Genomic DNA, 26,519 nt, shown 5'->3' with positions numbered 1-26,519 from the left:
GATGTTCTTACAGAGCCGCTCCTGAGTTGTCCCGGCTGTGTGTTTCCTCCTTAGTTGTCCCGGCTGTGTGTTTCCTCCTTAGTTGTCCTGTGTGTTTCCTCCTTAGTTGTCCCGGCTCTGTGTTTCCTCCTTAGTTGCCCTGGCTGTGTGTTTCCTCCTTAGTTGCCCTGGCTGTGTGTTTCCTCCTTAGTTGTCCCGGCTGTGGGTGTCCTCCTTAGTTGTCTTGGCTGTGTGTTTCCTCCTTAGTTGTCCCGGCTGTGTGTTTCCTCCTTAGTTGTCCCGGCTGTGTGTCTCCTCCTTAGTTGTCCCGGCTGTGTGTTTCCTCCTTAGTTGTCCCGGCTGTGTGTTTCCTCCTTAGTTGTCCTGTGTGTTTCCTCCTTAGTTGTCCCGGCTGTGTGTTTCCTCCTTAGTTGTCCCGGCTGTGGGTTTCCTCCTTAGTTGTCCCGGCTGTGTGTTTCCTCCTTAGTTGTCCCGGCTGTGTGTTTCCTCCTTAGTTGTCCCGGCTGTGTGTCCTCCTGAGTTGTCCCAGCTGTGTGTTTCCTCCTTAGTTGTCCCGGCTGTGTGTTTCCTCCTTAGTTGTCCCGGCTGTGTGTTTCCTCCTTAGTTGTCCCGGCTGTGTGTTTCTCCTTAGTTGTCCCGGCTGTGTGTTTTCTCCTTAGTTGTCCTGTGTGTTTCCTCCTTAGTTGTCCCGGCTGTGTGTTTCCTCCTTATTTGTCCCGGCTGTGTGTTTCCTCCTTAGTTGTCCCGGCTGTGTGTTTCCTCCTTAGTTGTCCTGTGTGTGTCTTCTCCTTAGTTGTCCTGGCTGTGTGTCTTCTCCTTAGTTGTCCCTGATGTGTGTTTCCTCCTTAGTTGTCCTCGCTGTGTGTTTCCTCCTTAGTTGTCCTGTGTGTTTCCTCCTTAGATGTCCCGGATGTGTGTTCCCTCCTTAGTTGTCCTGTGTGTTCCCTCCTTAGTTGTCCCGGCTGTGTGTTTCCTCCTTAGTTGTCCTGTGTGTTTCCTCCTTAGTTGTCCTGTGTGTTCCCTCCTTAGTTGTCCCTGATGTGTGTTTCCTCCTTAGTTGTCCTGTGGGTCTCCTCCTTAGTTGTCCCGGCTGTGTGTCTCCTCCTTAGTTGTCCCGGCTGTGTGTTTCCTCCTTAGTTGTCACGGCTGTGTGTTTCCTCCTGAGTTGTCCCGGCTGTGTGTTTCCTCCTTAGTTGTCCTGTGTGTTTCCTCCTTAGTTGTCCTGGCTGTGTGTTTTCTCCTTAGTTGTCCCGGCTGTGTGTTTCCCTTCTTAGTTGTCCCGGCTGTGTGTTTCCTCCTTAGTTGTCCCGGCTGTGTGTTTCCTCCTTAGTTGTCCCGGCTGTGGGTTTCCTCCTTAGTTGTTCTGTGTGTTTCCTCCTTAGTTGTCCCTGCTGTGTGTTTCCCCCTTAGTTGTCCCGGCTGTGTGTTTCCTCCTTAGTTGTCCCGGCTGTGTGTCTCCTCCTTAGTTGTCCCGGCTGTGTGTCCTCCTTAGTTGTCCCGGCTGTGTGTTTCCTCCTTAGTTGTCCCGGCTGTGTGTTTCCTCCTTAGTTGTCCCGGCTGTGTGTTTCTTCCTTAGTTGTCCCGGCTGTGGGTTTCCTCCTTAGTTGTCCCGGCTGTGTGTCTCCTCCTTAGTTGTCCCGGCTGTGTGTTTCCTCCTTAGTTGTCACGGCTGTGTGTTTCCTCCTGAGTTGTCCCGGCTGTGTGTTTCCTCCTTAGTTGTCCTGTGTGTTTCCTCCTTAGTTGTCCTGGCTGTGTGTTTTCTCCTTAGTTGTCCCGGCTGTGTGTTTCCCTTCTTAGTTGTCCCGGCTGTGTGTTTCCTCCTTAGTTGTCCCGGCTGTGTGTTTCCTCCTTAGTTGTCCCGGCTGTGTGTTTCCTCCTTAGTTGTCCCTGCTGTGTGTTTCCTCCTTAGTTGTCCTGTGTGTTTCCTCCTTAGTTGTCCCTGCTGTGTGTTTCCCCCTTAGTTGTCCCGGCTGTGTGTTTCCTCCTTAATTGTCCCGGCTGTGTGTCCTCCTTAGTTGTCCCGGCTGTGTGTTTCCTCCTTAGTTGTCCCGGCTGTGTGTTTCCTCCTTAGTTGTCCCGGCTGTGTGTTTCCTCCTTAGTTGTCCCGGCTGTGTGTTTCCTCCTTAGTTGTCCCGGCTGTGTGTTTCCTCCTTAGTTGTCCTGGTTATGTGATTCCTTCTTAGTTGTCCTGATTTTGGGTTTCGGGTCATAGTCATTCTGTAAGATCAAGCCAGCACCCATCTTCACTGCTATTACTGAGAGAACGGGCTTGTTGGCAGAAATCTCACTATACATGGCCCAATCCATCGTCCTTTCAATACGGTGCAGCCGTCCGGTCTCCTTTGCAGAAAGTATAATGCCCCCCCCCCCCCCTCCATGATTAATGGTTGGGACTGTGTTCTTGGGGTTGTTCTCATCCTTCTTCTTCCCCCAAACAAGGCGAGTGGAGTTGAAACAAAATAAATCTTTTTGGTCTCATCTGACCACATGACCTTCTCCCATGCCCCAGATGGTGACGTCACCAGGCCTGGACATGTGCTGGTATGAGCCGGGGGACCTTGTGTGTGTCCTGCAGGGCTTTAATCCATGACAGCGAAGTGTGTTACTAATGGTAAGAAGACTGTGGTCCCAGGTCTCTTCATGTCACTGACCAGGTCCTCCCATGTAGTTCTGGGCTCATTCCTGACCTTTTTCTTTAGGTGAGATCTTGCATGGAGCCCCAGTCCCAGGAAGAGTGAAAGTCATCTCGTGTTTCTTCCACCAACAGTCATTGCCTTTTCACCAAGCTGCTTGCCTATTGTCCTGCAAGCCCATCCCAGCCTTGTGCAGGTCTACAATTTTGTCCCTGGTGTACTTAGACAGTTTTTTGGTCTTGCAAAATTATCAGAGAAATACTTATTTTCCCCACTGTAGATACATAGTAGATAGAAGATAGATAGATAGATAGATAGGAGATAGATAGATAGATAGATAGATAGATAGATAGATAGATAGATAGATAGGAGATAGATAGATAGATAGATAGATAAATAGATAGGAGATAGATAGATAGATGGATAGATAGACAAACAGACAGACAGATAGATTCATCATCAAACACCCCTGCCTGGTACATTGACCTGGGGATGGCCTCCATGTTTCCTGCTATGGTGTACATTGCCTTCCTATGAGTGTGCCGCTGATCATATACATTATGTCACATTCTTATACGTCACACTGGGAACATTCACAGAATTAGCTTTTTACGAGATACTTTAAACCTTGTGACCCAGATTGTCTCATATATATATATATATATCTATATATATATATATATATACGACCTCCTACGTGATGTACTTTACAAGACTCCTAATGCAATGAGAGGTGACAACTCTCTATAAACAGCTACTCCCTATGTGAAACCTGTTAGTCCAGCTCCCTGGCATGGGGACCTCGCCATCCTCTCCCAGGGGTGTGCCAGCTCCTAAATCTCTGTCGAAACCAGCGAGCCTTGTAGTAGTAGATACAGAGCCAGGGAGTCGCTGACAATTGTCTTACAGAAACTAGCTATACATTATCCCCGGTTGCCTGCAAATCTGCTTAAAAGGGTCGTACCATCTGGTTTACTGAGACGTATCATGGTGCAGAGCTCTCATTCCTTGTAAATATGAGGGGTCTTCCACCTCTACCAGGAGCTTCATTGTAAACTTATAGCTTGTCAAAGATCAGTGCTCCGATTCACTGCGGAGAGGCAGGAGGGGCGATGTTGCATTGGAGTCTATGGAATCTGTAACCCCCAGCTGTGGTGAAGAGTGGTACTGCAAGTGATAAAACAATCTATAAGTGTCAGGTCTCCTAAGACTACGATAAGACATAGATACAAGTCTGTGACAATTTATAGATGGCCTTGACATGACTGAAAGCTTCCCTTTGATTACTGGGGTGGCCTTGGTTTTTTTAGGTCATAGTTGACAATATTACCCAATATAATAACATGGTTTACACTGACTTATAACAACATGTAAGGGCTGTAATTTATAAGCATAATGAGGAAGCCATTCCTGAGGAATATACAAAATTACTTTACTGTTTTCATTGTTATGTGATACTGCTATCTAGAGGTAAAACAGGATGTTACAGTATCAAGAACCGACCATGAGAAGAAAAAAAATACTGCCTCCTATATACATATATAACTACTACATATAGCTACTACAATACTGCTCTTATATACAGGAATATAACGACTATAATACTGCTCCTATATACAAGAATATAACTACTATAATACTACTCCTATATACAAGAATATAACTACTATAATACTGCTCCCTATATACAAGAATATAACTACTATAATACTGCCCCCTATATACAGGAATATAACTACTATAATACTGCTCCTATATACACAAGAATATAACTACTATAATACTGCTCCTATATACAGGAATATAACTACTATAATACTGCTCCTATATACAAGAATATAACTACTATAACGTTTCAGGGAAGAAAAAGAGTGCTGCACCTCACACCTATGGCTGATACTAGTACCTCTCGGCTGCATAAAAAACATCAGAATTCTGTATGTGAATTGATCAAGCCATACTGCCCCATGTACCTCGTGCAGGTATCTGATACACATGGGTCCCTACACTAAGTCCACACTGTGCCAGTCAGTGGCCACCAACCCCGCAGGCGTGCACAGTCAGGGAAGGGAGGCCATGGAACGGCCCTGCAACCCCCATGCCACAGGACCAGACCCAAAAATGCCACACCAGAACCCGGCCAGCACCGCCGGCGGAGAAGGTCGCCCCCAAGCAGCACAAGTCTGGATAAGGTATTGCACTCACCATAGCTATCAAAGATAGAATGGGACAGACGGGAGGGATTAAAACCATGAGCACTCAGGTGTCTCCTGCTAATTGCGGTCATGTGGGTCTCACCAGGAGGAGTGCAAAACACGGAGAAAAGAGAGAAACAAAATGTGGTTCAGGGAAGAAAAAGAGCGCTGCACCTCACACCTATGGCTGATACTAGTGCCCCTAGGCTAAATAAAAAACATCAGAATTCTGTATGTGAATTGATCAAGCCACACTGCCCCATGTACCTCGTGCAGGTATCTGATACACATGGGTCCCTACACTAAGTCCACACTGTGACCACCGACACGGTGTGGAGTTAGCGTAGGGACCTGTGTGGACCAGAGGACCTGCGCGGTGGTACACAATCAATTCATATACAGACACTCTGGTGTTGATTTTTAATATAGGCCAAGCGGCATTAGTATCAGCCATAGATGGGATGTGCAGCCGTTCCTTTCTCTCCAGTTCGTGTTTCACAGTTCTCCCTCTCTGAACAGCTCGCACTCCTTTATAAGACCCACATGACCAAAATTAGCAGGATATGCCTGTGCTCACATGTCTGGACCCTATGTCTTCCCCATTCTGTGAGAGCAGCAATGGTAAGTGTAATACCATATCCATACTTGTGTCGTTTGGGGGCAGCCTTCCCCACCGGTGGTGCTGGCCGGGTTTTGGTGGGGCTTTTTGGGTCTGGTCCTGTGACATTGGGGTTGCAGGGCCGTTCCATGGCCTCCCTTCCCTGCACGTGCACGCTTTGGGGGGGTTGGAGGTCGCTGACCGACACGGTGTGGAGTTAGCGTAGGGACCCGTGTGGACCAGAGGACCTGCGCGGTGGTACACGGGGCAATATGGCTTGATCAAATTATATACAGACACTCTGGTGTTGATTTTTAATATAGGCCAAGCAGCATTAGTGTCAGCCATAGATGAGATGTGCAGCCGTTCCATTCTCTCCAGTTCGTATAACTACTATAATACTGCCCCCTATACAGGGCCGGATTAAAGGAAGGGCACAAGGGGCACGTGCCTCGGGGCCCCCACCACATAGGGGCCCCCACCAGCCCAAACCCGGAAGCAGAGTTCCAGGTTCAGGCTGGTGTATATCAGGGCCGGCGTCAGCACCCAGCTAACTCGGGCCCCCAGGGGCGGGTGCTGCTGACCCTGAGTCTGGGGGGGCCCTCCCTAGAATGGAGTTGTTAGAAGGAGCTGTAAAGGACCTGCCGTGTCTGCAGCAGAGCGATGGGGAAGGATCTGTGGTGACGTCATAAGGGGCGGGGCTGATAACAGGAGGATGCTGGTGGATGAATGACCTGTGATCATTGTCATGTGACTTGAGGGGCGGAGCTCACTTATACCTCCCCTCTGTATGCTGGGAGTTCTAGTCCTCCTCTTATTATCTCCTCCTGTAATGTCCTCTGATCTCCCATAATAATAGGTTGGCCATGCTGAGAGTTGTAGTCCTCTTATACTTCCTCCTGTAATGTCCTCCGATCACCCATAATAATAGGCTGGCCATGCTGGGAGTTGTAGTCCTCATACCTCTTCCTGTAATGTCCTCTGATCTCCCATAATAACAGGCTGGCCATGCTGGGAGTTGTGGTCCTCATACCTCCTCCTGTAATGTCCTCTGATCACCCATAATAACAGGCTGGACATGCTGGGAGTTGTAGTCCTCATACCTCCTCCTGTAATGTCCTCTGATCACCCATAATAACAGGCTGGACATGCTGGGAGTTGTAGTCCTCTTATACCTCCTCCTGTAATGTCCTCTGATCACCCATAATAACAGGCTGGACATGCTGGGAGTTGTAGTCCTCTTATACCTCCTCCTGTAATGTCCTCTGATCTCCCATAATAACAGGCTGGCCATGCTGGGAGTTGTAGTCCTCTTATACCTCCTCCTGTAATGTCCTCTGATCTCCCATAATAACAGTCTGGACATGCTGGGAGTTGTAGTCCTATTATATCTCCTCCTGTAATGTCCTCTGATCTCCCATAATAACAGGCTGGACATGCTGGGAGTTGTTGTCCTATTATATCTCCTCCTGTAATGTCCTCTGATCTCCCATAATAACAGGCTGGACATGCTGGGAGTTGTAGTTCTCATACCGCCTCCTGTAATGTCCTCTGATCACCCATAATAACAGGCTGGACATGCTGGGAGTTGTAATCCTATTATACCTCCTCCTGTAATGTCCTCTGATCACCCATAATAACAGGCTGGACATGCTGGGAGTTGTAATCCTATTATACCTCCTCCTGTAATGTCCTCTGATCACCCATAATAACAGGCTGGCCATGCTGGGAGTTGTGGTCCTATTATATCTCCTCCTGTAATGTTCTCTGATCTCCCATAATAACAGGCTGGACATGCTGGAAGTTGTAGTCCTCTTATATCTCCTTCTGTAATGTCCTCTGATCACCCATAATAACAGGCTGGACATGCTGGAAGTTGTAGTCCTCTTATATCTCCTTCTGTAATGTCCTCTGATCACCCATAATAACAGGCTTGACATGCTGGAAGTTGTAGTCCTCATACCGCCTCCTGTAATGTCCTCTGATCTCCCATAATAACAGGCTGGACATGCTGGGAGTTGTAATCCTATTATATCTTCTCCTGTAATGTCCTCTGATCTCCTATAATAACAGGCTGGACATGCTGGGTCTTGTAGTTCCTCCCGGTATACCTCATGTAATGCCTCCTGATTGTAATAATGTCTGGCAACTCCTTCTAGCAACTCCATTGCTCTTAGGTGAAGAAGCTAGAATACAGACTCCAGGGGGAGGACCTCCTTCTAGCAACTTCATTCTAGTCTCATCCCTGCATGGATCCGATCTCACCAGCAGACGCAGAGCGATGATGTCATCACGCCTGCTGGTGGATCCACAAGGCGCACACAAGGGAGAAGACAGGAGGGAGAAGAGGACCCGTCCTCCCCCGGATTAGGTGAGTATGATTTTATTTTTTTATTTTCTTGTGTTGAGAGAGAGCAGGGGCATTACTATGGGGACATGGCAGGGGGCATTACTATGGGGACAGAGGGCATTTTTACTATATGGAGGGCACAGCATGGGGACATTATTACTATATGGGTGGCACAGCACGGAACCCACAAACCTCCTTACTTTACTGCACATGACACCAAACAGCGGAGTTACTACTGTATGAAAGCCTATGGGTGGGAAAAAGGGAAGGAAGTTGCTGGAAATGTGCGGAGTCTAAGATGTTTGTCTGACAGGTTCTGAAGAGATGAATTGTAGCTTGAAGAAATCATCATGGAGGTCTGGGCCAGATGGAGAGGAAACGGAGAGCGATCGCCTCAGATCAAAGAAGACGTCACCTGTGAGTTACTGAATTACATTTTCTTTTCGGTATTTTCTCAAGTGCTGGGTTCTCACATTGTGCTATTAACACAATGTGAGAGCACACCCTGATAGTCAGCCCTCCCTTCTCCTGTCTCTAGGCCTTGCATCTTCCTCTGCACTGCAGCCTCTAGTGACCATCACATACATAACAGAGGAGGATGCTGAGCCATACAGCCAGGAGCGAGGAGGGGTCTGTGCTTAGTCGCCTACAGTAAGCTGCCATCTGTATAGATCATGGTATAGTTAATTTATATATTTTTTTTGGGGGGGGGGGGGCTGGGGGGCCTCCACCAACTTTAATCCGGCCCTGCCCCTATATACAAGAATATAACTACTATAATATGCACAAGCCAAAAAGACAGAAATGGCTGCACATCGCACCCATGGCACGAAAGCTTATTCAGCTACATTTAAAACCAACATCAGAAGTTAGTATATAATTTGGCCAAACCATATTGCCTCATGTACCACGTGCAGGTCTTCTGATACACATGAGTCCCTAACCAAAAAACATCACTGTGCCGGTCAGCGACCACAATCCCCACAAAGCGTGCTAATATAACTACTATAATACTGCTCCTATATACAAGAATATAACTACTATCATACTGCTCCTATATACAGGAATATAACTACTATAATACTGCTCCTATATACAAGAATATAACTACTATAATACTGCCCCCTATATACAAGAATATAACTACTATAATACTGCCCCCTATATACAAGAATATAACTACTATAATACTGCTCCTATATACAGGGATATACTACTATAATACTGCTCCTATATACAAGAATAAAACTACTATAATACTGCTCCTATATACAGAAATATAACTCCTATAATACTGCTCCTATATACAAGAATGTAACTACTATAATACTGCTCCCTATATACAAGAATATAACTACTATAATACTGCTCCTATATACAGGGATATACTACTATAATACTGTTCCTATATACAAGAATATAACTACTATAATACTGCTCCTATATACAGGAATATAACTACTATAATACTGCTCCTATATACAGGAATATAACTACTATAATACTGCCCCCTATATACAAGAATATAACTACTATAATACTGCCCCTATATACAGGAATATAACTACTACAATACTGCTCCTATATACAAGAATATAACTACTATAATACTGCTCCTATATACAAGAATATAACTACTATAATACTGCTCCTATATACAAGAATATAACTACTATAATACTGCTCCTATATACAAGAATATAACTACTATAATACTGCTCCTATATACAAGAATATAACTACTATAATACTGCTCCTATATACAACAATATAACTACTATAATACTGCTCCTATATACACAAGAATATAACTACTATAATACTGCCCATATATACAGGAATATAACTACTATAATACTGCCCCCTATATATTATAACCACTATAATACTGCTCCTATATAATACTGCTCTGTGTGTCAGTAGCGGTGACATCTTCCGCCCTCTGACCTGTCACATGGAACTCATGTTGTGTCTGGAGATAATTCTGACCAGAGACCTTGGATGGCTGTGCTGTCCTTGTTCTCCTGGCACCTGGGATTAGTTGTAACATCTGTTCCTAGCAAACTGCAGAGTCAGGGAGGGAGGAGGGGGAGCACGCAGCTAGCGGTACATCCAGTAACCAGGCTGCAGTTATATTCTGCTCACCACTGCTCTGATACATTTTTGTAATTACTTTTTGTGTACCATATTGTCCTCTGTTTTCTTGGGTGGGAGCCCATGACCAATCTACTAACATCCTGCATTATTTAGTGGCATATACTGGTGTTATTGTTTGGGCATTATATGATGGTATTATCACAAAGTATTCTATAGGCACTATACTATAGTATTATTACATAGTATTGTTTGGCACTATATGCTGGTATTATTTCAAAGTATTGTATTAGCACTATATGGTGGTATTATTACATAGTATTGTATACGCACTATACGGTGGTATTTTTACATAGTATTGTATTGGCACTATATGGTGGTATTATTACCTAGTATTGTTTGGCACTATATAAAATTGTATTATTACATGGTATTGTATAGACATTATATGGTGATATTATTAGATAGTATTGTATTGGCACTATTTGAAATGGTATTATTACATGGTATTGTATAGGCACTATATGGTGGTATTATTATATAATGTTGTTTGGGCACTATATGGTGATACTATAATATTGTTTGGCACTATATGATGGTATTTTTACATAGTATTATTTGGCATTATATAAAATTGTATTATTACATAGTATTGTATAGGCACTCTATGATAGTATTATTATATAGTATTTTTTGGAACTATATGGTGGTATTATTACATAATGTTTCGGCAGTGTATGATGGTATTATTACATAGTATTTACATAGTATTGTTTGGAACTATATAAAATTGTATTATTACATAGTATTGTACAGTATAGGCACTCTATGGTGGTATTATTATATAGTATTGTTTGGAACTATATAAAATGGTATTATTACATATTGTTTGGACAGTGTATGATGATATTATTACATAGTATTTACAAAGTGTTGTTTGGGACTATATAAAATGGTATTACATCTTATTGTTTGGACACTATATGATGTTATTATTACATATTGTTTGGGCACTATATAATGGTATTATTACATAATACTGTTTGGAACTATATGGTGGTATTATTACATAATATTGTTTGGGCACTATATGGTTGTATTATTACATAGTATTGCTTGGGCACTATATGGTTGTATTATTACATAGTATTTTATATTTACTATATGGTGGTATTATTACATAGTATTCTTTGGGCACTATATGGTGGTATTATTACATATTATTGTTGTTTGGGCACTATATGGTGGTATTATTACATATTGTTTGGGCACTATATGGTGGTATTATTACATATTATTGTTGTTTGGGCACTATATGGTGGTATTATTACATATTATTTGGGCACTATGTCATGGTATTATTACATAATATTGTTTGGGCACTATATGGTGGTATTATTACATAGTATTCTTTGGGCACTATATGGTGGTATTATTACATATTATTGTTTGGGCACTATATAATGGTATTATTACATAATATTGTTTGGGCACTATATGGTGGTATTATTACATAATATTGTTTGGGCACTATATGGTGGTATTATTACATATTATTTGGGCACTATGTCATGGTATTATTACATAATATTGTTTGGGCACTATATAATGGTATTATTATATAGTATTCTGTGGGCACTATATGGTGGTATTATTACATATTATTGTTTGGGCACTATATAATGGTATTATTATATAGTATTCTGTGGGCACTATATGGTGGTATTATTACATAATATTGTTTGGGCACTATATGGTGGTATTATTACATAATATTGTTTGGGCACTATATGGTGGTATTATTACATAATATTGTTTGGGCATTATATGGTGGATTTATAAAATGTAAATATTACGAGCTTGTTTGTCCATTCCCTCATTTTCTGTTAAGCCATCTCTGTGTATCTAATCCTGTGTGAGTGTATCTTATCTGTTGAGTCAGTGTATCTACTACTATCTTGTGTGATAAAGTCAAAAGAAAAAACTCCATGTCACTGCACTGCCTGTCATGTCATTTTACTCAATCATTGGCCGGGTCACAGGCATTGGTCACAAGGATTTGCAGGTCACATAAGGAAGGTAGACGGCCATCCTTAACCCTTCTCTGGCTGGATTGAGCCCATTAAATAATGAGCGCTGACCGCCAAGGAGAAGAGGACACGACGCCAGCTGGTCCAGGGAGGGACAAGGAGCACGGAGGCAGAGGATGGGTGGGGGGTGCTGAAGTCATATGCAGAGCTGAGATTAGGCCTGCCGCTCTGTGCCTGAAATCCTGTGTGATTAACACAGAGAGAGCTGAGATGATAGGGCATTAAGGAGGAATATTGTGCTGGGACATGGGCTTACTGCTCTCGCTCTTGGCTTGAGGGGTCCTGGAGCCTTCTGGCAGGACAAGGTGAGATCCCAGGGTCTTGGATGAAATGTCCTTTCTCAAACATTCTGGGAAGGAGCTGGAGAGATTCGATGGCCTGTCCTTAATATACTGGTGAGTACAGAGGAGTGCACCCCCCATGTGAAGGGATGGGAGCTCGTCCAGGTACGATGGAGATAGTCTCAAAGTCTTCAGGGGTAGGACTTCTTACGTGTTCTTCATGTTGGTTGGGTTCTAGGAGCTGAGACCACTCTTGGATCTCCATGTTTGACTTTGGTGGAGGGGTGAACTCTTATGTGTAGGACTCCATATTCTTACGAGTTCTTTATGTTGCTTGGGTCCTACGGGCTGAGACCACTTTTGGATCTCCAGAATTTACTTTGGTTGAGGGGTGACTCTTCAAGTGTAGGACCCCATCTTCTTACGCGTTCTTCATGTTGGTTGGGTTCTATTTGTTGAGGCCACTCTTGGGTCTCCAGGATTGATTTTGGTGGAGGGGTGACCCCCTGGTCTTGCATCTTCCAGGACCTTCTCATCCAGCTTCTGGTTATTGTGGTTTAGTGGTTGTCCTTCCATGTATTATAAAGAGAACTGGTCCCCTGCAGAACTATTGTGATATTACTTAAAGGGACAGTAATCCTGAAGTTTATCTTATTTTAATGTTTTATACAATTGAATGCAATTTATTGCCCCCTGTTATCAGATATTAAATGTGAGAGAGAGTCTGGCTATAGTGTTCATCAATAGTTTGAATAATAGGAAGTGCAGAAAACTCCCTGCCCCCGCCAATCTCCAATGCTGAGACTCCTTCCCCAGAGACTGATACTAATAGGTATAAACCAGGGTTGTATTGGGTGAAGGTCTCTTATCTGGGTCTGTTGTTGGCTGGAGGTCCAAGCTGAACAACAACCATAAATATGTCGTCTTGGCAATTTTTTGCAAACCTTATAAAATGGTTTTCATCAAGGTTTCTTATTTGTTTCTGGGAAAGTCAGAGCAGATGCTAAAACTAATGAAGCTGTCAGGCCCCCAACCTTATTCAGACTGCAGACCAGGCCCCCAACCTTATTTAGACTGCTGACCAGACCCCCAACCTTATTAAGACTGCAGACCAGGCCCCCAACCTTATTCAGACTGCAGACCAGGCCCCTAACCTTATTCAGACTGCAGACCAGGCCCCCAACCTTATTTAGACTGCTGACCAGACCCCCAACCTTATTCAGACTGCAGACCAGGCCCCCAACCTTATTTAGACTGCAGACCAGGCCCCCAACCTTATTAAGACTGCAGACCAGGCCCCCAACCTTATTTAGACTGCTGACCAGACCCCCAACCTTATTAAGACTGCAGACCAGGCCCCCAACCTTATTCAGACTGCAGACCAGACCCTCAACTTTATTCAGACTGTAGACCAGACCCCTAAAATAGTTTAAAATCAATAAAAATTAGTTTAGACCCTGAGATTTTAATTCTGAGCCAGACCCCTAAAATTATTTCCGACCCCAGACCAGAGCCTAAAATAAATGAGACCCCAGATTAATATTAATCCAGACACCATGACAAAATCTGAAAAATATTCCAATTCAACATCAGACCTCTGAAATCCTCCATTTTCATCTTCCAGACTAAACCTTTAAAATTATTTCACATTGCTGATCAGACTTAAAACTAATTTAGGTTCTGGAAAGAAAGACCCATAAAATAAATCAGACGCCAGACCAAACACCTAAAATAAATTACCCCCCAGACCAGACCCCTGATATTTAATCATGTACCTCATCAGACATAAAACACAACCGTAAAATTATTCAGATTGATAACTTTTCAGGCCCCATATCAGAACTAGAAAATTATCTACACTAAAAACCAGACCTCTAAAATAATTTTAAAATTCAGGCCAAACCTCTACAGTTAATAAACATGGTCTAAAGAATAATCAGACCTCAGACCAGACCCTAAACTCAATCCAGACAAAACCCTATGTAGATCCCAGACTAAGATTAATCAGACTCCAGACCAGACCCTAAAATTACTTCACACTCCAGACAAAACCCTAAAATTATTTAGATCCCAGACTAGACCCTAGACCAGAACCTAAAAGTAATTGAAAGAAAACTCATCAGGTTTGTGTATAAAATAGCCCCCTACCTCCTCTTTCCAGTATTGCTTTTATCTTTTTATGCCCCACCATTTTTGAGAAATTCCATCGGAAAGAAATATATAAATTGGCTCCTTGGGTGCACTGGAGACGCGTCCCCCCCCAGCCGATGGCCGCCTTCTATGTTCATGCCTACTCATAGAACGAGAATATGTCTCTTTCGCACGTGCACAGCGCCTGTATGCGGACAGATTACTGTTCCTGCACATGCGCAAAAAAGATTGGCCTACTCATACATACTTGCATATGCATGAGTAGGTGTGAACGTAGGCGGCAGCAGGTATGTAGCCTGCTAATAGTTTCCTTTTCATTAGACTTACTGCTAAAATAAATAAGACAGAGCATATCGGAATCCCAAACATTATTTAGACTCAAGACCAGACCATATTCTCAAAATAGACCAGACCCTAAAATGCATCAGACCCCAGACCAGACGCTAAAATGCATCAGACCCGAGACCAGACCCGACCCGACCCTAAAATGTATCAGACCCCAGATTAGATCCTAAAATGTATCAGACCCCAGACCAGACCCGACCCTAAAATGTATCAGACCCCAGACCAGACGCTAAAATGCATCAGACCCCAGATTAGATCCTAAAATGAACCAGGCCCCGGATTAGACCCTAAAATGCATCAGGCCCCGGATTAGACCCTAAAATGCATCAGACCCCAGATTAGATCCTAAAATGTATCAGACCCCAGATTAGATCCTAAAATGAACCAGGCCCCGGATTAGACCCTAAAATGCATCAGACCCCAGATTAGATCATAAAATGTATTAGACCCCAGACTAGACTCTAAAATAAACCAGACCCCAGATTAGACCCTAAAATGAACCACACGTCAGACCAGACTCTAAAATTTATGAGCATTTTAGACCATTTTCTCAAAATGGACCAGACCCTAAAATGTATCAGACCCTAAAATGTATCAGACCCCAGATTAGACCCTAAAATGAATCAGACACCAAACCAGAACCTAAAATGAACCAGACCCCAGACCAGACCCTAAAATGTATAATGCAGATCATAAAATGTTCATCAGACTCCATTCCCGGGTCGGTTCCACCACTGCATATAATATCCTGCTGCCGGCGGCCGGTGTCAGGACCTTGTGTATCAGACCCTGATAGTTATTCTGCTGGAGACAATAGGGGAAACACTGCCCCCTCCAATGCATGTATGGCAGCCGGTCTGTGAGGTCCTGACAGCTCCTGTCTCACCCGGTCTATGTAGCTGCTCTTTAGTTCTATCCAGTACTTAGAAAGCTGAGTGGCAGCCAATACTGATCCAGAGCTTATCACCCAGCTTTCCCAGACTCCAGAATGGTAGAGATGCAGTAAGATTTACCATTCAGTGGTCTGGGAGAGCTGAGTGATAGTATGGGATAAAGGTGATGACCGGTATGTAGTTTGTCACCCAGCTTTCTCAGGAACTGATGAAGAAGGAAATGCCTGCACCAGGTTTATGATCCCCTGAGTGGAGTGATGCCTGAGCCCGGCAGATCAGATGCTGGGGGGGCTCGGATCCCCCCTGTATTACTCCCAGCATCAGATACATAACTGGTGGCCACATGTGTTCCCATCACATAATGCGGAATCAGGTCCCACGCACGTGCCGCTACGATTATTTATCAGCTTCAGCCAGCAGCGGGGTTAACGCCGTCACAGTCTGCGCCATTCATCTCCTTACTTATAACCAATGTGATGCAGCAATTACGTCACTTGTCCAGTGTCCAGGAAAATGGTAAAGATGGATGACAGCGTCTGTATGAGCTGCACTGGTGGACGGTATCGCTGCCATCACCCAGATCTCCTAAATAATGGAAATAACTCAGAAATTGTTAAATATTCCTAAATGAAAGGCGATGATGTAGCTATAGGGCCACAGGGGACACAGATACACCTGGTTGCTGGGAAGGTCCATCGATCCCATAGTTATATATGGTACGTGAGGTCCCTGATACAGATACTCATGTTACACTGTGGAGTCACATTATTCTGACCAGCAGCTAATATCCAGAGTAAACGCTATGTAGAGTATGGACAGCAGCAAGACAACCCGGGAGGGACTCTATAAGGTCCTGGTATCTGGAGCCATGGCTGACTGTATCCCACAGCTACTGGAGGGTCCATATAGCAAAAAAGACCACCAAGGTCACACAGATGCTCAATTGGGTTCAGTTCTAAATAATTAGGGGTCAGGGTAGTGTGGTGTGCCCCCGAGGTGTTGTGTCGGAGGAGCGCACGGTCACTTGCTAGATGTTGAGGTGTGACGACAGTTCTATGGTGGTTGGCCGAGATACAGCCGGACCCAGTGATGTTATGTTGTGACGCCAGTGCCGGTTGGGCACACAGGTATGGGGGCACACCTGCTTTTATTTTAAAGAGCCAGTTACCCTTGTTCCCCTGTGGACAGTGACCTGCCGGGCTGCTAAGGGGTCCCTTGGGATGATATCACGGTGGGCCGCAGTGGTTTAGTGACCCTCCCGGACTATTGAAATTGCCACCCACAGAAAGTGGAAATGTCCCAAGGATGTGGTGTACACTGTGTCGGTGTGAGCTGAAGAATCATAGAGTCTCTTTATCATAAATCTAGTTTTTACTTGGAAAGTACTTGTGTGCAGCAAGTTATACAGCTATGCCTTGACAGGGTGCAATACACTTGATAGTTCGCTTGATAAAGCATTTGATAAGACACTTGATAGCACAGTAACCAGATCTGTGATAGGAATAGAGTGAGGAGTACAGTCGTGCCGACTGAGTAGCGTGTTGAGAAATACAAAGAATCAGAGTAGCAGAGAGGAGGATGTTGTCAGAGTCCCAACCTATTTAGTACTGCTGGGATGTTGGAGGATGAGGTAGAAGAATACTTAGAAGAAGAAGAGAATACTTGTGCCTGTGTATTGATCCTTGGGTCTTCACACCACCTAATGCCCACCAGTGTCGGTTGACCTGTCCTATGAGGGTGACACAAGACCCCAGACCTTGTTACCTGGGATGAGCGGAATGCTGAGGGTTTCCTGCTGACAACCACGCTGCGAGATAGAATTCCTAGGCTCTTAGCAACTTTGCTCTATCCGGATCACTTCCTAGCTTTCTTTAGATTTGTGGATACTGTCCTGCACTGTGACTCTCCTAGTCCACGGCATGGGTTGAGGTTATCTCTGATTTGTCCTCTCCTGTAAGGGATTAACACTGTATAGTGTTGTGTAGAGTAAGCTCAGAAACTGTGTGCTGTGTTTTGTCTTGCTCCCTACCCATACGGGGACCTTACTACGACCGAAATACTCTTCCTGGCTCCCACATGACTTTCTTCCTCAGAGTATCTAAGGTGCACTGTGAGTGGGTGAAGAGTGCAGTAGAAGAAGTAAAGAGAAAGATTATAGGATAGAAGAAGAAAAGATTTCCATAGGTTCACAGATCCATGTGACACACAAATAAACAATAACCCTTTACATACTTCAGCCATGCAGCATCTGTGTGCATACATCTATAACAGCGACATCTAGTGGCGAAACTTTATCACTACTCATCACCACTTGTGTTCAATAAGTACAGGCTTTTACAAAGGGTGTAACTAATAGCAACACCACAGAAGACAGCTCTTTACTGATCATCAGAGAAGACAGCCCTTTACTGATCATCAGAGAAGACAACCCCTTACTGATCATCAGAGAAGACAACCCTTTACCGATCATCAGAGAAGACAGCCCTTTACCAATAACCAGAGAAGACAACCCTTTACCGATCATGAGAGAAGACAACCCCTTACTGATCATCAGAGAAGACAACCCTTTACCGATCATGAGAGAAGACAACCCCTTACTGATCATCAGAGAAGACAACCCTTTACCGATCATGAGAGAAGACAACCCCTTACTGATCATCAGAGAAGACAACCCCTTACTGATCATCAGAGAAGACAACCCTTTACCGATCATCAGAGAAGACAGCCCTTTACCAATAACCAGAGAAGACAGCCCTTTACTGATTATCAGAGAAGACAACCCTTTACCGATCATCAGAGAAGACAGCCCTTTACCGATCATCAGAGAAGACAACCCTTTACCGATCATCAGAGAAGACAGCCCTTTACCGATCAGCAGAGAAGACAACCCTTTACTGATTATCAGAGAAGACAACCCTTTACCGATCATCAGAGAAGACAACCCTTTACCGATCATCAGAGAAGACAAACCTTTACCAATCAGCAGAGAAGACAAACCTTTACCAATCAGCAGAGAAGACAATCTTTTACCGATCATCAGAGAAGACAGCCCTTTACTAATCAGCAGAGAAGACAATCTTTTACCGATCATCAGAGAAGACAGCCCTTTACCGATCATCAGAGAAGACAACACTTTACCGATCAGCAGAGACGACAACCCTTTGCCCATCAGTGTCCAATCCTGATACTGCCAGGAATACTGAAGCCTTTTCTCCCAATACAACATGGTTAGCAGAGGAGCAGTGACCACCCAGAGCCCCATACATATTAGGGATCATGGATCTGTTGTGTTAAGGCCCTATTACACGAAACGCCAGCGCTTGTTTGCTCCTCTCCTTCACCCCATGTAATAGGGGCTTAAGAGACATCTGGTAGCCCCCTGGGTCATTGTGGAGATGAGCTGCTCCCCTGTAACATGTCCATCCTCGTGCACCTTCATTATTCACCTCTCACATCAATGGCAGATGGTGCTCTGCAGCTTCCACAATGCTTACTCACCAGGGAGCCATTTGTCCCCTCACCATACACTCACTAATAAATCACAGATTGTGCAGTATCAGGAAAACCGCCACCCCGGGCCTAGAAGGCAAGAACTATCCGCAACTCCAATAAATCACCCTTTTACCCATGGCAGCAACAATATGTGTGCAGACTATTGCACCTTATATACCCACTGAACTGCCCACCACATGTGCCCACTCCTTCAGGAGCTAGGACATCAGAAGTAGATAGTAGTGATGGTAATGTCACTGCACTGTGTATAAGTAAAGAGTCCTCTCCTTATGGGCTCAGCACCTGCCAGGAATTGAGAAGTGTAAAAACTAAAATATTACATTACTAAAAGAGTAGTAGATACTTGGAACAAACCTCCAGCAGATGTGGTAGGTAAATGTACAGTAAATGAATGTAAACCTGCCTGGTATATACATATATCTATGCTAAGATAATAAGAAAGGAAATAATCTAAGGGCGGACTACATGGACCAGGGGCCTTTTACTGCTGACAATCCTCTATGTTTCTAATAGAGATGAGGAGGTTCTGTATACGTGAACCTGATCGCTCGCCAATTGAATCTCTCATCCTGGAAAACATGGATACAGCATAGGCTCATCTCTAGTGTCTACCTTGTCAGTGACAAAAGATTAGTGAAACATCAGAAATAATGACAGGAGGGAAGTGACTGTATAAGTGATTTATACTCCAGAGCTGCAGTCATAATTCTGCTGCTAGTTGCTGGAAACAGTATGCTTGATATTAGGAACTCCTTAGAGCTTAGCTGTTCCATAGTAATGAGAGGAGCCGCTGTTGTTATCATTTTCTACATAAGATAATTGTACAGTGTATTATGTAAGGATGAGTTCCCAGAATGCAAATCGCCAGAACAAACTAAGGGTACTATAAGATAATAACTGGAAACGAGCGTCGATCTGCTAGATCGGCGCTCGTTTACTGGGCCTATTACACAGCACGATAATCGTTTAACAAGGGCTGCAAGGACATCGTTACCGATGTCCTTGCAGCCCTTGCTTAAACTGTATACATACCTATCCCGGGTCCAGGGCTGCTCCTGCGGTCCGCTTCTCCACAGGTCCAACGCGCTGCAGCTTCAGAGCAGCCTGACAGCCTGTGATTGGCTGAACGGCCTGTCAGCTGAGACAGGCCGCTCTGAAGCTAGAGCGTGCGGGACATGGGGAGAAGCGGACCGCAGGAGCAGCCCTGGAGCATGGATAGGTAATGTATAACATCAGTCGCCGGTCGCGCACCTCTATTACACGTAGCGGGGCGCGGTCAGCGCCTGACAATTATAGGTTCTAATCTATATCAACGATCAGCCGATGATCGTTGTCATCGGCTGATCAATGTATTTATTACACGGAGCGATAATCGGTCGATTCAGTCAATGTAGACACCGAAGAAGCAGAGAATGACTGAAGATTACTTCTAGGAATCCAGCAAAGTATGGAGTATAATGCAGGATGTAACTCAAGATCAGTACAAGATCAGTAATGTATGCACACAGTGACCCCACCAGCAGAATAGTGATTGCAGCTCTGGAGTATAATACAGGATCAGTGCAGGATAAGTAATGTAATGTATGTAATGTATGTATGTAGCAGCCTGGAGTGAGGGGATCTCAGGGAAGATGGAGGTTATGATGAATAAATGCAGATACAGTATATCCCGTCACAGGCCGCATGGTAATAACTCTCTCCCTTCCTGAGGTAAATACGGCCACTGAGGTTACAGAGGGGGACTGCACCTAGGTGTTCGGTGATGATGGTACATGTAGTTCTCCCTGGGGCTTCTCTATTACTGCTGCATGAGGAGATAATGGAGAAGCCTTTGATGGTGATGAGGTGCAGAATAATCAGACAACAGGGGGTCGAGGCCGTGAGGTACCGCAGTGACTGTTACTTGCATCAGTATATAACTTTGATAGTTTCTTTGTGCTTAATATCTCTCAATATGGCCGACTGCCCGAGATGGGTGACTGATGTTAGTCTGGAGGTATGGTGGTATATGTGGAGTCGCCCTTTATGAATTGGACAGATAGTGAACCACAATTCAGTGGAATGGGAGCCCTTTAGGGTATCTGGGCCGGGCCGTAAGCCACAAGGTTTCAGATCCAAGAATATACTAAAAGTTTGTGGAGAAGTTGCCCCTCAGTGTGATACCTTGATGAATAAGTAGACCAGACTTGCTGTCTTGGTAATTTCATCAATAAAATAAGCTCCTTGGCTCCACACCTCCCATATGTCGCATATGTCTCCATTGACTCCAGTAAATCCATTCACAAGCTGTATTCCCCTCAGAGGATGTTACTCCTACCACAGCTGCACTTAAAGGAGAAGTCCCTAAGGCTATGTTCACACAACATATCAGACCGGCCGTTCCGGCTGATCCGTCCGGCCACAGAGCTCTGATGCGGGCGCATCAGCGCGCGCCCGCATCAGAGCTTCCCATAGCGCACAGTGAAGCGAGCGGCCGGAGCTGCTTGCTTCACTGTGTGAACTGAGAGGTCTTTCTGCGTCCGGAATTCACTGAATTCCGGCCACAGAAAACTGACATGTCAGTTATTTGCGGCCCCGTATGGGATCCTGGCCGGAACGTACACTACCGTTCAAAAATTTGGGGTCACATTGAAATGTCCTTATTTTTGAAGGAAAAGCACTGTACTTTTCAATGAAGATAACTTTAAACTAGTCCTAACTTTAAACAAATACACTCTATACATTGCTAATGTGGTAAATGACTATTCTAGCTGCAAATGTCTGGTTTTTTGGTGCAATATCTACATAGGTGTATAGAGGCCCATTTCCAGCAACTATCACTCCAGTGTTCTAATGGTACAATGTGTTTGCTCATTGGCTCAGAAGGCTAATTGATGATTAGAAAACCCTTGTGCAATCATGTTCACACATCTGAAAACAGTCTAGCTCCTTACAGAAGCTACAAAACTGACCTTCCTTTGAGCAGATTGTGTTTCTGGAGCATCACATTTGTGGGGTCAATTAAACGCTCAAAATGGCCAGAAAAAGAGAACTTTCATCTGAAACTCGACAGTCTATTCTTGTTCTTAGAAATGAAGGCTATTCCATGCAAGAAATTGCTAAGAAATTGAAGGTTTCCTACAACGGTGTGTACTACTCCCTTCAGAGGACAGCACAAACAGGCTCTAACCAGAGTAGAAAAAGAAGTGGGAGGCCGCGTTGCACAACTAAGCAAGAAGATAAGCACATTAGAGTCTCTAGTTTGAGAAACAGACGCCTCACAGGTCCCCAACTGGCATCTTCATTAAATAGTACCCGCAAAACACCAGTGTCACCATCTACAGTGAAGAGGCGGCTGCCGGATTTTGGGCTTCAGGGCAGAGTGGCAAAGAAAAAGCCATATCTGAGACTGGCCAATAAAAGAAAAAGATTAAGATGGGCAAAAAAACACAGACATTGGACAGAGGAAGACTGGAAAAAAGTGTTGTGGACGGATGAATCCAAGTTTGAGGTGTTTGGATCACAAAGAAGAACGTTTCTCTAGACCTTTCTCCTAGCTGGTGTAGTACACTAAGGAGGCAGTAGGTGTCGCTATGGTAACTCCCTGAGTGTGGTGTGTGTGAATAGTGATGCTGATCCATCTCCAGCATGGTTCCTCTCTATAATACAATAAAGGATAACCAGTATATTAATTAATCTATGTCCATATAATACAGGGTCAATTCCAGGGAAAACACAACTTCTGTACACAACATGTACACAGTGACCCCCACCAGCAGAATAGTGAGTGCAGCTCTGGAGTATAATACAGGATGTAACTCAGGCAGGGCCGTATTAAAGGGAGGGCACCAGGGGCACGTGCCCAGGGGCCTCCACCAGCCCAAACCCGGAAGTGGTGTCTGGGAGCCAGTTCCACGCGCAAAAAGTATGTGGAAACCCTACCCGGACACAGCACTGGCCACACTGCATGCTGTCCAGGGAGGGAAGGAGGTGTAGGGTTAATCCTGTGTAAGCATCTCCCTCCCGGCAGGCTCAGACTCCCCCTGGTGGGTCTTTGAATGGATTCTTCCTGTCAAGCTTCCTGGTGCCTGTCTCCTGCCGAGGTCCTCACTCCCCCCTTGCCCCTCCCCCTCACTGAGGAGAGGACAGATGGGACCTCAGCAAGGAAACCTGATCTCTCCAGCAGGGATGTGACATCATGGAGCCTGCTGGAGGATCTGTCACAGTGGCTGATAGGCTGAAGGAACAGAGAAGAGCCAGAACAGAGAAGACTTGTCCTCTGCCCAGATCAGGTGAGTATGAGGTTTTGTTTTGTATTGGCACATCAGAGCAGGGGTATATACTATAGGGGAATATATCAGAGCAGGGGTATATACTATAGGGGCATATATCAGATCAGGGGGCATATACTATGGGGGCATATATCGGAGCCGGGGACATATACTATGGGGGCATATATCAGAGCAGGGGTATATATTATAGGGGCATATATCAAAGCAGGGGACATATTTTAGAGCAGTGGTATATACTGTGGGGGCCTATATCAGAGCAGGGGTATATATCTATACTACCGTTCAAAAGTTTGGGGTCACCCAAACAATTTTGTGTTTTCCATGAGAAGTCCCACTTCTTCACCACCATACGTTGTGAAATGAATAGAAAATAGAGTCAAGACATTGACAAGGTTAGAAATAAGGATTTGTATGTGAAATAACATTGTTCTTACATCACACTTTGCTTCCGTCAGAGAATCCTCCTTTTGCAGCAATTCCAGCATTGCACACCTTTGGCATTCTAGCTATTAATCTGTTGGGGTAAGCTGGAGAAATTGCCCCCCACGCTTCTAGAAGCAGCTCCCACAAGTTGGATTGGTTGGATGGGCACTTCTGGCGTACCATACGGTCCAGCTGCTCCCACAACAGCTCAATGGGGTGGTGATCTGGTGACTGCGCTGGCCACTCCATTACCTATGATAGAATACCAGCTGCTGCTTCTGCTGGAAATAGTTCTTGCACAATTTGGAGGTGTTTAGGGTCATTGTCCTGTTGTAGGATGAAATTGGCTCCAATCAAGCGCTGCCCACTGGGTATGGCATGGCGGTGCAGAGTGATAGCCTTCCTTATTCACAATCCCTTTTACCCTGTACAAATCTCCCACCTTACCAGCACCAACCCCAGACCATCACATTACCTCCACCATGCTAACAGATGGCGTCAGGCATTCTTCCAGCATCTTTTCATTTGTTCTGCGTCTCACAAACGTTCTTCTTTGTGATCCAAACACCTCAAACTTGGATTCATCCGTCCACAACACTTTTTCCCAGTCTTCCTCTGTCCAATGTCTGTGTTCTTTTGCCCATCTTAATCTTTTTCTTTTATTGGCCAGTCTCAGATATGGCTTTTTCTTTGCCACTCTGCCCTGAAGCCCAAAATCCCGCAGCCGCCTCTTCACTGTAGATGGTGACACTGGTGCTTTGCGGGTACTATTTAATGAAGATGCCAGTTGGGGACCTGTGAGGCGTCTGTTTCTCAAACTAGAGACTCTAATGTGCTTATCTTCTTGCTTAGTTGTGCAACGCGGCCTCCCACTTCTTTTTCTACTCTGGTTAGAGCCTGTTTGTGCTGTCCTCTGAAGGGAGTAGTACACACCGTTGTAGGAAATCTTCAATTTCTTAGCAATTTCTCGCATGGAATAGCCTTCATTTCTAAGAACAAGAATAGACTGTCGAGTTTCAGATGAAAGTTCTCTTTTTCTGGCCATTTTGAGCGTTTAATTGACCCCACAAATGTGACGCTCCAGAAACACAATCTGCTCAAAGGAAGGTCAGTTTTGTAGCTTCTGTAACGAGCTAGACTGATTTCAGATGTGTGAACATGATTGCACAAGGGTTTTCTAATCATCAATTAGCCTTCTGAGCCAATGAGCAAACACATTGTACCATTAGAACACTGGAGTGATAGTTGCTGGAAATGGGCCTCTATACACCTATGTAGATATTGCACCAAAAACCAGACATTTGCAGCTAGAATAGTCATTTACCACATTAGCAATGTATAGAGTGTATTTGTTCAAAGTTAGGACCAGTTTAAAGTTATCTTCATTGAAAAGTACAGTGCTTTCCCTTAAAAAATAAGGACATTTCAATTTGACCCCAAACTTTTGAACGGTAGTGTATATAGCCTGTGTGCAGCATATGGCATGTAGCCTGTGTGCAGTGTATGATTTATAAAGCCTGTGTGCAGTGTATGGTATGTAGCCTGTGTGCAGCCTATGATATATAGCCTGTGTGCAGCATATGACATGTAGCCTGTGTGCAGTGTATTATATATAGCCCGTGTGCAGTGTATGGTATATAGCCTGTGTGCAGTGTATGTTATATAGCCTGTGTGCAGTGTATGGTATATAGCCTGTGTGCAGTGTATGGTATATAGCCTGTGTGCAGTGTATGGTATATAGCCTGTGTGCAGCATATGACATGTAGCCTGTGTGCAGTGTATGACATATAGCCTGTGTGAAGTGTATGATATATGGCCTGAGTGCAGTGTATGGTATATAGCCTGTGTGCAGCATATGACATGTAGCCTGTGTGCAGCCTATGATATACAGCCTGTGTGCAGCGTATGATATACAGCCTGTGTGCAGTGTCTCATATATAGCCTGTGTGCAGCATATGACATATAGCCTGTGTGCAGCATATGGTGTATATAAAGCCTGTGTGCAGCATATGGTATATATAGCCTGTGTGCAGCATATGGTATATATAGCCTGTGTGCAGCTATATATGTCATGATCCTTAGGGTATATTCACATGTACCATATCCGCTATAGATTATATACAGCCTTTAAGTACTTTCTGGGTGCTCTTTACTGCTTCAGGTAGTGTACATTAAGTGGGAACACACCGTAATGCTCACCCCTCCCCCATCCTGTCTCTATGGCCTTGCATCTTCTTCTGCACTGCAGCCTCTAGGGACCATCACATGCAGAACAGAGGAGGATGCTGAGCCATACAGCCAGGAATGAGGAGGGGTAGGTGCTAAGTCTCCTACAGTAATCAGCCACCTGTATAGATTGCTGTATGGTTTATTTGTGGGAGAAGAAAATGGGGGGGCCCCCAACAAAATTGTTGCCCAGGGCCTCCACCAACCTTAATCCGGCCCTGAACTCAGGATCAGTAATGTAATGTATGTACACAGTGACCCCACCAGCAGAATAGTGAGTGCAGCTGTGGAGTATAAAACAGGATGTCAGTTCAAGGTCCACATCAGTGACAAACTGTACAGTCAGCCTCTTGCCAATCTGAAATGCCTGATAACAGAAAACAATTGATTTCATCCACCTAAACACTCCCTTTAATTAGGATCTTATTAGAGCGATGTAACTGATTGGCTGTCAGT

Source organism: Dendropsophus ebraccatus, chromosome 9 (assembly GCF_027789765.1).
Source record: "Dendropsophus ebraccatus isolate aDenEbr1 chromosome 9, aDenEbr1.pat, whole genome shotgun sequence".
NCBI classification, from domain to species: domain Eukaryota; kingdom Metazoa; phylum Chordata; class Amphibia; order Anura; family Hylidae; genus Dendropsophus; species Dendropsophus ebraccatus.
Note: the sequence above shows the minus strand (reverse complement) of the source record.